The following is a 7,050-nucleotide window of genomic DNA, read 5'->3' as shown; positions in this document are numbered from 1 at the left end:
TACTACATGGTTGGAAGCATCGCACATGATTTCGAATGGCTGGCTCCAGTCAGGTCTTCTCACAATTGGAGCTTGAGTCAGGGCAGTCTTCAGTTTATCAAAAGCTTGTTTGCAATCCTCACTGAACTCGAACTCAATATCTTTCTGCAGTAATCTGGATAAGGGAAGTGCTATCTTACTAAAGTCCTTAATGAATCTCTGGTAAAAACCTGCATGGCCAAGGAACGAACGGACTTCCCTCACAGAGGAGGGTAAGGCAAACTAGAAATAACATCCACCTTTGCTGGATCTACAGAAATGCCAGTATTAAATACAACATGTCCTAATACAATCCCTTGTTTAACCATAAAGTGACATTTTTCAAAATTCAATACAAGGTTTGTACTGACACATCTATCTAATACTCTAGATAAACTATCTAAGCAAAGGTTAAAGGAATCACCATAAACGCTAAAATCATCCATAAAAACCTCCATACAGTCCTCAATAAGGTCAGAGAAAAGACTCATCATGCACCTTTGGAAAGTAGCTGGTGCATTGCACAAGCCAAAGGGCATTCTCTTATAAGCATAAGTCCCAAAAAGACAGGTGAAAGTAGTCTTTTCCTGATCTTCAGGAGCTATATGATAATGGTAAAGCACTTTCATTGTCCTCAGAAAGTGTCCCCACACTCGAACCTTGTCCTATGTACTTCTCTTTGAACTCCTCCTGGTGAACTTCAGCCACGGTTTTATTTATGATGTCACATTGGAGGATAGAATGGTCTTCTGGAGGGTGCTTCATAACTCCATTTAGATTGAAGCTTACTACTCGGCCTTCTATTTCAAAAGAGTATGTTCCTGAAAAAGCATCCAATTTGAACTTCGAGGTATTCAAGAATGGTCTTCCGAGTAGGATTGATGATGGCTTCTCTGAGTCATTTTGGGGCATCTCCAGGATATAAAAATCAATGGGGAATGTGAGCTCTTTAATGCCCACTAATACATCTTCAGCAACTCCAACCACTGTAATAATGCTTTTATTTGCTAACACAAAATGAGCTGCCGACATTTTTAAGGGAGGGAGCCTCAAAATATCATATATAGACAAAGGCATTATACTAACACATGCTCCTAAATCACACATGCAGTCAGAAAATACCACACCACCAATAGTACAATTAACCATACATGGACCTGGATCACTACACTTTTCAGGTATACCTCCTATTAAAGCAGATATAGAACTACCTAAAGGAATAGTTTCTAATTCATTAATTTTGTCTTTATGTATGCATAAATCTTTTAGAAACTTTGCATATTTACGTACCTGTTGAATAACATCAAAAAGGGGAACAGTTACCTCAACCTTTTTGAATATTTCTACCATTTTGGGATCAGGTTCCAACAGCTTCCTGGGCTTCCTTGCAAGTTGTGAAAATGGAATAGGAATGGCGTTTTCTGCAGTGTCTGCGCCCTTTGGTGCTTCTTCCTGTGATTGAGCTTCTTCTTCTTCAGTCGTGTCCTGTATGTCCTTTTCCTCCTCAACATCTTCTATTTCCACTACCTCTTTAGCTGAGGCGTGTTCTGGTGGGTTTGGCTCCTCCTGATTCCTCTCTTGCAATGTGGTTCCGGACCTTAGGGTGATGGCATTAATGCCACCCTTTGGATTAGGTAATGGTTGAGAGAGAATTCCACTGGAGCTCAAAGGCTGGTTATTGGAGTTATTCATTGATCTAATCTGTGGGACAAGAGCTTGCAAGGTAGAGTTTAGACCATTTAGAGTAGAAGTAAGGTTGTTTTCCATGGCTTGTTGTCTCCGATCAATAGATTGTAGTAACTCATCATTAGAAGATGAAGAAGGATAAGTGATCTGAGAGGTCTGCTGTTGGTTGTGCTGTAATCCTTGGAATTGCCTCAGGTGAGGTGCTCTGTAAGGTTGGTTCTGGTTCTGCTGCCTGTTGTTGTTGTTATTCCACCTCTGATTTCCCCAATTGCCTCTGCCTCCTCTGTTATTGTTGTCCCTCCAATTCTGGTTAGAATTGTCTATCCAATTCTGGTTTGAATTGTCCTGCCATCCATGGTTGTAGTTACCACCTTGATTGTATCCTTGATTGGGACGGTCATAGAAGTTATGAGTGGTTGCCACAGTGTTGTCTTCTTGCTGGAGCTGCGGACATTCATCATTATAATGGCTATAATCATCACAGATTCTGCACACTCTCTGTGGGACTAATTGTTGGCTTTGCTATAGTGGAGAAGGTTGAGCTTGCTGAACTTGTTGTTCATTCAACTGCATCTGCCTCAGTAAGTTGGTCATCTCGCATATACTCTGAGTCAGAGCAGTAGTCTCTTTGTTAGAAGATACCTCTGCAATAACTTTTGAACGGCCTTGTTTCTGCCTGTGATTCCGAGTAGATTCAGTTAAGTCGCTGATCAATTGCCATGCCTCATCAGTGGTCTTGTACTTTTTCATAGACCCATTGCTAGCACTTTCCAATGTGGTCTTATCTTGGGGTCTCATGCCCTGTGTGACATAGCCGAGCAACACTATCTTGTCAATCATATGGTAGGGGCATGCTTCCAGGAGATTGTTGAAGCGCTCCCAATATTCATAGAGAGTCTCAGATTCGTCCTGAACAATCATGGAAATGTCTTTCCTCAGTTTATCAGTAACTTTAGCTAGAAATAATTTTTCCAAAAATTCTCTTCTAAGCGTATCCCAGTCAGAAACAGTTGTTGCAGGTTGAGTGTAGTACCAGTCTCTTGCTTTTCCCTCAAGAGAGAACGGGAAAGCTTTCAACAGAATAGAAGTTTCATCTGCACCATCACGCCTGACAGTAGAACAGGCTGCTTGGAAATCTCTCAGGTGCTTGATAGGCTCTTGAGCAGGTAAGCCATGAAACTTAGGCATCAAGTTGAGCAGTGCAGTCTTTATTTCAAAATCTGTAGCCACTGCTGGGTGATTCGCTTGAAATGGTTGCATTGTGAAATCAGGAGCTCCAGCCTCCTGGATAGTAATTCTTCTAGGTGCTGCCATGTCACCTACACGTAAATGAACCGAATCAGCAGAAAGGGAGCTTGTTTCGTCCTCAAGTGACGTTTCAGATTCGCCCTCAGAGAGGACTAACCGACGCCGAGCTTGGCTTATTCGTGAGATAGTTCATTCAATCTCAGGATCAAATACTGGCAAGCTTGGATCAGGAAGTGAACGTGTCATTTAATGAAAGAAACATGTAGCTCACAGTAGCAAAATAAAATAAAATACAAATAAATAAATTCCAATCAATAACTTAGCACTCTATTGCAACTCCCCGGCAACGGCGCCAAAAATTGACGTGGCGGAAATTGGCGTGTTAAGAAATTATTATAAGAGATATGTTGCAAGTACAGTCCTTAACCAACCGAAATTCTGTTTATCAATTTAGAAGGGTTGTCACAAAATTCAAATTAAAATATTGGGAGTAAGAATCCCAGGTCGTCTCCCAACGAGTTACAGAAAGGTGTGCTATTTTGTTAATCAGATGTTTTCTAAAATGGTTTGAGTTGATAAACAGGAAATTAAATTAGAGAATTTATGTAATCTTAAATAAAAACCTTGACTGGGAGTAGATTAGTTGGAAGCCCTATTATTGTTGGAGTACTCTCAAGATTAATTGATAATTGAAGGTTGTTCTGCTTAGTTATCCCTTACTAGGTAGAGGAATGTCAAGCAAGTTGGAAAGCTATTTCTATTCACAAGTTCCAATCCTCTCCCTTGGAAAGGATTAGTGTCAGTGACTAGAGGACAATCCAACAATAAACCCAATTACAATTTTTCTCTTGAGCATTCTGACTCAAGGTCATCCTTTCAATCAACTCCCCATCAAGTATGGAACTACTCGCTCATTATGAATGTAAACTTCACAACATAAGAAAGGGAAATAAAGAAAGACATAATAAATAATAATAAAAAAATCAATTAAAAATAAAAATAGTTCTTGTATTAATAAATTCTAAAAATAATCCAATAGTAATTCTGAGTAAATAAAAGACATGGAAGAGTAAGTGACAGGTAAGGAAACAAACTAGAATGACGAAGTCTTGACGGAGGTAATAACTCTTCTCAATATCCCAATCCAAAAAAAAAAATGAAATCAAAATCCTAAGAACTATGAATGTGTAGAGAGAAAAGCTAAAGGAGGAGTAAAATCAGATCTAACTAAAAGTATGCGGAATGAATGTTGTGTTTTGTCTCTGCATGTTCCCTGGCTCTAATCTTCTTTTCTGGGCCAAAAACTGGGTCAAAACAGGGCCCAAATTCACCTCCATCAAATTCTACAGAATCTGCAGATCACGCACGTCACGCAATCGCGTCATCCACGCGTTCACGTCATCCAGCGTCCTGCGTTGCCACGCGTGCGCGTCGTCCACGCCTTCGCGTCACTTGTGCTGTTTTCAGTTCGCGCGTTCGCATCTGGCACGCGTCCGCATCACTGCAATTTCCTTTATGTCACGCGGTCGCGTGAGCCATGCGTCCGCGTCACTTCTCGCTGGTCATCTCCTTAATTTCTTGTGTTCCTTCCATTTTTGCAAGCTCCTTTCTAATCTCCAAGTCATTCATGCCCTATAAAGCCTGTAACACTTAACACACAGATCACGGCATCGAATGGAATAAAGGAGAATTAAAAATACAAAATTAAAATTCTCTAGGAAGCAAGTTTTCAACCATGAAATGATTTGGGAAGGAATTGTAAATGCATGCTAATCGTATGAATAAATGGGTAAAGGTTTGATAAAATCACACAATGAAGCACAATATTAACCATAAAATAATGGTTTATCAGATACCTTTCAGGTTCCCCGATAATGGTGCCAATGTTCCGAGGGTTACCTGAAACTGTAGGTCGATCTTTGACGAGATCTGTGGTGGTGGCCAGAGCTGTTGTGTCCGACTTGTTGGATTTGGTGGTACTGCTGATCCTTCGTCACCGAAGGGTGGTGGTACCTGCAAGAGACTCCGATGCTTAAGTTAGCACTTGCTTTAGGCAGGTTTTTAGTAGAATCAGAGTATAAGTTATACCTGGGTCCTCTAGTATTTTTATAATAGTGTTGTGTGACTTTTCTGGAGATAAGATAATTATCATATCTTATATTTTAGGGAACCACCTTTATCTTTCAAGGCTTTAGCTGCCTTTAGATTTTGGGCTGTGTTCCTTTGTTGGGCCTTCTTTGGGCTTCTCTAGCGATTTGTCCAACCTCTTTGAGAAGAGGTCGGTGGCGATCCAACTTGGAGAGGTCAGTTTACTTGTCTTCAATCAACCCGGGTCGGATAGCTCAACCCGAGGTATGAACAAGTACCATTATCTATGGTAATGGAGTATGGAACCCCAAACCTTGTGACAATGTTTCTGTATAAGAATTTCCGACTTCTTTGGACGGTGGCAGTAGCTAATGGCTCTGCCTCAATCCACTTTGTGAAGTAGTCTATGCCTACAATGAAAAACTTGGCAAATGGCCAGGGTAATGTAACACAGATGAGCTCCTCGGGTGGAGCTATATGGAAGTTGGCGTGCTTCTGGCATGGTGGGCATTTCTTGACGAACTCTGTTGCCTTCTTTTGTAAGGTCGACCAGTAGAAACCAGCTCGGAGTACCTTTTTGGAAAGCACTCGTGCCCCCAGGTTGTTGCCACACGTACCACTATGTACTTCTTCCAGGACTTCCCTTGTATCGGAGGTCGGCACACATTTTAGGAGGGTGTTGAAATCCCTCTCCTATATAGGATGTTGTCCACTATGGTGTAGTATTGTTCTTCTCGTACTAGCCTTTTTGCCTCCGTTTTATCTGTGGGGAGTGTTTCAGACTTGAGGTAGTTGATTATGGGAGTCATCAATCCTTAATCCTGACCTGATATGGTTAGGACTTTTTTCCTCCGAGATTGATGGACTTTGCAGTGTTTCTTAGATGAGGCTTCTATTATTGCCCCTTGGTTTGGTGCTGGCTAGTTGTGAAAGTGCATCAGCTCGGGCATTCTATTCCCGAGGTATATGTCGGACCTCATATCCCCCGAACTGTCTGAGTTGTTCTCTAGTTTTATCCAAGTATTTTTTCATGGTGGGATCCTTAGCTTGGTAGCTCCCTTCTATTTGTGAGGTGACTACTTGTGAATCACAAAAGATGGTAAGCTTTTGAACTCCCACCTCCCTAGCCAGCTTTAAACCAGCCAGTAGTTCCTCGTATTCAGCTTGGTTATTTGAGGCAGGAAACTCAAACATTAAGGAGAGCTCAATTTGGGTCCCCTAGTCGCTCTCTATAATTACGCTTGCGCCACGCCCAGTTTTGTTTGAGGAGCCATCTATATATATACTTAATAAGTGATTTGAGTTGCCATTATAGGTAGCTTTCTTCTTTTCTATACTCTTATACATTTTGTTTTGATTGATAGGTTGTAGTAGTGTATTTTGATTAGTTTAGATTGTTGTTAAAGTAGGTTGCTTGAAGTACAAGTTTTGTTTGTTTTGTCTTTGAAAATTTTTCAAAAACTTAAAGATTTTTGTTAAATTTGAATTTTAGTTGTTTTAGAATGATTGTAGATTAGGAGAGTGCCCTGTTTTTGTTCTAAGCATCTTTAAAAAAAAAAGGGGGCATCGACGCGCGTCGGCGTGGTTTCACAACTCCAGTACATTTTCCCGAGAGTTGCGCAGACATCACGCGTGCACTGTGCAAAAAGCACAATTGGTGCACGAAATGTGAATTACACTTTTCACAACTCATACCACTAACCAGCAAGTGCACTGGGTCGTCCAAGTAATACCTTACGTGAGTAAGGTCGAATCCCACGGAGATTGTTGGCTTGAAGCAATCTATGGTTATCTTGTAATTCTTAGTCAGGATATCAATTATAATTATCAGTTTGGATTGCGAAAAATAAAAGAGCAAGAATTAAATACTTGTTATGCAGTAATGGAGAATATGTTGGAGTTTTGGAGATGCTTTGTCTTCTGAATCTCTGCTTTTCCCCTGTCTTCTTCTTCACGCACGCAAGGTTCCTCCTATGGCAAGCTGTGTGTTGGTGGATCACCGTTGTCAAT

This window comes from Arachis ipaensis, chromosome B04 (assembly GCF_000816755.2).
Source record: "Arachis ipaensis cultivar K30076 chromosome B04, Araip1.1, whole genome shotgun sequence".
In the NCBI taxonomy this organism is placed as follows: Eukaryota; Viridiplantae; Streptophyta; class Magnoliopsida; order Fabales; family Fabaceae; genus Arachis; species Arachis ipaensis.
Note: the sequence above shows the minus strand (reverse complement) of the source record.